The sequence below is a fragment of the Jaculus jaculus genome, chromosome 7 (genome assembly GCF_020740685.1).
Source record: "Jaculus jaculus isolate mJacJac1 chromosome 7, mJacJac1.mat.Y.cur, whole genome shotgun sequence".
NCBI classification, from domain to species: Eukaryota; Metazoa; Chordata; class Mammalia; order Rodentia; family Dipodidae; genus Jaculus; species Jaculus jaculus.
This window is the reverse complement of record NC_059108.1, coordinates 138,013,425-138,018,055: the sequence shown is the minus strand read 5'-3', so window position 1 is coordinate 138,018,055 and position 4,631 is coordinate 138,013,425. Positions and strand designations below refer to the sequence as shown.

General features: G+C 41.4%; 1 pseudogene; it reads left to right on the top strand.

The window, feature by feature from the left end:
* The first annotated feature begins 779 nt into the window (after positions 1-779).
* On the top strand, positions 780-1,540 carry LOC101607971 (annotated as a pseudogene).
* The last annotated feature ends 3,091 nt before the right edge of the window (positions 1,541-4,631 follow it).

Below are 4,631 nucleotides of genomic sequence, written 5' to 3'. Positions count from 1 at the left end.
TCACATACATTTTCTAGATATGATTTCCTTAACAGGCATATGATTTACAAATATGTTCTTCCCATTACATAGGCTTCTTTTCGAGAAAAATTTTTTTTTCTCAATTTTTATATTAGAAAATAAGAATGTGGTTCAGTTTTATGAACTCTCTTAAAATATACTTCTGATTTTTATAAACTTTCCTTTTAGAATTTTTCTTGATAGCATTAACTAGAATCACAATTTTTAGAGAATTTTAATATGTTAACATAGTGTAGTTTGCTTGTCATCCCCTCCCATTACTCTCCTCTGTCCCTCTCCCACCTCCATGTCACTGAACCCATTCTTCTTTCCAAAAGTCTCTCTGTTCTGATTCCCATTGTTTTAATCCTCTTCCATCTTCTATGTCAAACTTTTTATGGGCACAATAGCATGCCAATTCAAGTATGTAATAAGATGTACTGTGAGGCTGTGGATGTACTAGTCAGAGTCAGTCAGTTCATATCCAGGGGACAGTGCTCCAAATTGCTCTTCCCTGCCCTGTGGCTCTTACATTCATTCTGTCCCCCTCATCCAAAAGTTTTGTGGTCATAAAAAAGGAAGGTACAGGTTCCTGCTCCCGGTCCACCTCCCCGCACGGCTCCCCGGGGCTGTCGGCCATGGAGCAGATGCTGCCCCCCACCCCCCCCCCCCCCCCCCGCCCCGCCCCAGCAAGCCACCTGGAGAAGCTGACCCTGGGCGTCACCCGCATCCTAGAGTCTTCTCAAGGTGTGACAGAGGTGACCAGAATAGAAAAGCTGCCTGCTGAACGTCATATGATTTCTTCATGGGACCAGAAGAACAACTGTGTGATGCTGGAGGCTGTGAAGAAATTTTACATGATGACCAGTGGCTTCCACATGACATGGAGTGTGAACCTAAATGACCACATTATTCCATCGGGAAACACGGCAATTCACAACATCTCAAAACTGGCTCAGATCAATCAGTCTTCCATGGATTCACCTCCTAATGCACCAACTCTGGCAGACCTGGAGGACGACTCTCATGAAGCCAGTGATGACCAACCAGAGAAGCCTCACTTTGACTCTGGCAGTGTGATGTTTGAGCTGGATTCGTGCAGTGGAAATGGGAAAGTTTGCCTTGTCTACAAAAGTGGAAAACCAGGACTCCCTCACGACACTGAGATCTGGTTCCTGGACAGAGCATTATACTGGCGTTTTCTTACAGATACTTTTATTGCCTATTGCCATCTGCTCATCACCCACCTGGCCTGCCCCAGTGGCAGCATGCCTTCACCAGCTATGGCATTAGCCCACAGGCCAAGCAATGGTTCAGCATGTACAAGCCCATGACCCACAACACAAACCTGCTCACTGAAGAGACCGACTCCTTTGTGAACAAGCTGGATACAAACAAGGTGTTTAAGAGCCAAAACAAAACTCCAGACCCCAAAAAGAAAGGGCCTGTACAACCTTTAGGTGGCCAGAAAAGGCCTGGATCCTCAGGTCCCACTACCCCCAAACCTTCCTCGGGCTGTGGAAACCCTGTGCGCAAATGAGCATTCCTCTGGCGGGCTCTCAGCCAGCCCCACAGCAGTGATTGCCATGCACAAGCGGGCTAAGAAGTGGCCCAACCTCAGGTTCTCTGTGTGACTCAGCATCTTCCCGAATGACCGACATCACAGGCCTTCCCCGACTGACAGTGAGGAGTTGGAAGGGCATGGTGAGTTCCCTCTAGGAGTGTTTATCTCACCGTGGGTCGTTGCAGTGGAGAAGTTCAGATCGTAAGTGTCCATGTGAGTATATGGAGAAGTGTCCTCTTCCTACACCCAGCCCTCAATTCCTCAGCAATAATTAGAGAAAGCCCCCGGAGAAACCCGCACTCTAACCCATGAAACCTTAGTGGCTGCTTCATGTATGAAAAATTCATTTCCTCAGTTGCAGTGAGCACACATCAAGCATTGTCATGGCTAGTGGATTCTGGATTGGTCGGCAGGGATGGAGTTACTGCTAAACGTGTCATACTTCAGGTGAGTTTATTTGCTGTTAAATCATATTGATGCGTTAACTTCATGTGTCCTAAAAACTCTTAAATATGTAGTTTTAGGTTCTTTACATCCCAAACCACAAACATTTCTTACTTGAGTCATTCATGTTTTTAATGTATTATAAAGTTCACATTCCTGATCAGTTTCAAAAAAAAAAGGGGTGGGTACGGAGAGATGGCTTAGCGGTTAAGGTGTTTGCCTGCAAAGCCAAAGGATCCTGGTTTGACTCTCCAGAACCCATGTAAGCCAGATACAGAAGGGAGTGCATGCATCTGGAATTTGTCTTCAGTGGCTGGAGACCTTGGCATGCCCATTCTCTCTTTCTCTCTCAAATAAATAAATAAAATATATGTTTTTTAAAAAATGAGCATACAACTGAACAGAGTTCTCAGAAAAAGAAATACAAACAACCAATCTTTTCTTTAGTGTTCAGCATCTTTATTCATCAGAAAAATGCAAATTAAAACTACTTTGAGATTTCATCTTGCTCCAGTCTGAATGGTGATCATCAGAAAATCAAAGGACAAGAAATGCTGGCCAAGAGGGTATAGCTAAAGAGGAATATTTACTCATTGTTGGTGGGAGTGTGGACTGATACATAAGCTTTTTTTTTTTTTTTAACTTTATTTGAACTTTCTTGATGGTGGCCTTTTTATGTGTACACATTTTTATTTTTCAAATTATTTTATTTATAAGAGAGAGAGAAAAAATGGCAGACAGAGGGAAAGAGAATGGGCATGCCCGGGGCGTTAGCCATTGCAAATAAACTGCAAATATATGTGCCACCTTGTGCATCTGGGTTTATACAGGTACTGGGAAATTGAACCTGGGTATTTAGGCTTTTAGGCAATCACCTTAATCACTAAGCCATCTCCTCAGTTCAGCACATTTTTAATTTTGATGAAGTCCAACCTCTCACTTTTCTGATTTTTAATGCCTGCTTCAATTCAGATTTTGTTTTTGATATGCCAAAGGAGGTATTGGAATTTAGAAAGGCTGTTCTGTCTATCCATAAGTCCATATTTTCTATCTATAAAGATGAATATCTTACCTTGGTCTTAAGAAACCCTGAGCTAGAAGCTGATCAAAGTCATCTTAGCCCTATAGAACATTTATGGCAATAATCCTTAATGGAACGTTGCTATCAGGGTTAAAAGATAGAAAAGATTGATTTTTTTTTTTTTTTTTTTTTTGGCCAGGCTAGATCAAAGGGACATAGCAGACAGTGTTCCAACTTCTGTAGAGTTTAAATTTAGGGACAGATGTACATACCAAGGGCATTGAAGACATTCTGAAAAGAGACAATGATAAGTTTGTTGGAGTCTTAGTCAGAGAAGAGTGAATACAAAGCATTGAATGCCAAATCAAAAGTGACTGTGTTATCTTACCAAGGAACCACAAAAAAACATGGGTGTAAGACAAAACAGTGTTTATGAACGTCAATCATACTGGAGAAATAATCACAAACAGAGGGTCTAGAGGCAAATAAACCCACAGGGAGCCATGAGTTGTGGTGAGAGTAGATGCCAATGTGTGCTTTTCAGTAAGGGTAGATAAGAAGGGAGAGACTCCCAGCAGCTTGAGTGGTGGATCTGTCAAGCCTCTGGCATTGCTAAGATACAAGCGGGGCTGACAAGACCACAAAATCAAGCTAGCTGCAATGAAAAAAAAAAAAATAAAAGTTTCTGATTAAAAAATAAGGAATCTTCCTGAAGTAATTATGGTATATTGTTCTGTTGTTCCAAATGATGGAAGCTTCCTTACTAAAAAACAATTGGATGGGACTACAAAAATGGATAAAGCACTCAAGCTGGAGTGCCCAAGTTTGGTCCCCAAACCTCACGTAGATGTTATGGCTTGATTCTGTAATTCCAGCATCCTGATGATGAAATGAGAGGCTGGGCCGAGAATTTCTCAGATCATGGGTAGCACAGTAAAGAACAGTAAAGCAAAACTCCAGAGTGAGAAAACTGTACCCCAGGTGAGGTAGACAGGCAAGGGCTAACCTGAAAGTGGTCCTCTGACCGCCACTCTCTCTCCAGGGTGTGTGCCAGACTAGTGTGAATAAGTGAGCACGCCTGCACAAACACACAAATAAATAATTTGAAAATTTTAAAACAAAAAAATAATTGGAATTATGCCACTTTTGAAAAACATTCCTACAAATATTTTTTTCAACACCCAAGGCAGGGATAATGAAGCAAAGGAAAATGAGTGTATTCATTTTGCCATTTGGACTGCAGTTGTAGTAGAGAAAAGAGCCTGAACTCTATTTTCAGCTCTTCATGGAAACAACTTAAAATTCTCATTTCTCTATGCAAATTAAGTGCACCTTAAATGGTTGTATGTGTTTCTTTCTTGAAGGCTGGGAAAAATGTTGTGTGTATGTGATTGCAATATCATATGAAGCAGTTTTTCTTTCTGCATTATAGCTTTGTGCTTATATATTACTTCACTGTAGCCCTTGGGATTCCAATAGAGATTAAGTTTGCACTGCAGATCTAAAGGAGAGAGTTTATTTTTTCTGACATCTTCCTATAAGCACAGATGACCTCTATAGTGCATGATTACCAACTATTTTAACAAAAGTCTGGAGATTATA